Consider the following 264-nt stretch of genomic DNA (forward strand, 5'->3'; position numbering starts at 1 on the left):
TTCCAGTGGGGGCGGATATTTATTTATTTTTTATTTCGAAGGAGACAAAGAGAGCTGCTGCATGCAGCAGCATGCAGCAGCAGCAAAGCAGCAGCAAGTTGTAGATGGCTATGTTGCTGCTGCTGCTGCTGCTGCTGCTGCTGCTGGTGTCAGTACCGCATAGAAACCCAAATATAATAAAAGAAATAAAAAAATAATTATTTAAAAATAATTATTTTTTTATTTTGTTAGATGATCAAGAAGAAATTATTACGCGGTTTAGGG

This window comes from Eimeria mitis, genomic scaffold (assembly GCF_000499745.2).
Source record: "Eimeria mitis Houghton genomic scaffold, Emh_scaff5556, whole genome shotgun sequence".
In the NCBI taxonomy this organism is placed as follows: Eukaryota; Apicomplexa; class Conoidasida; order Eucoccidiorida; family Eimeriidae; genus Eimeria; species Eimeria mitis.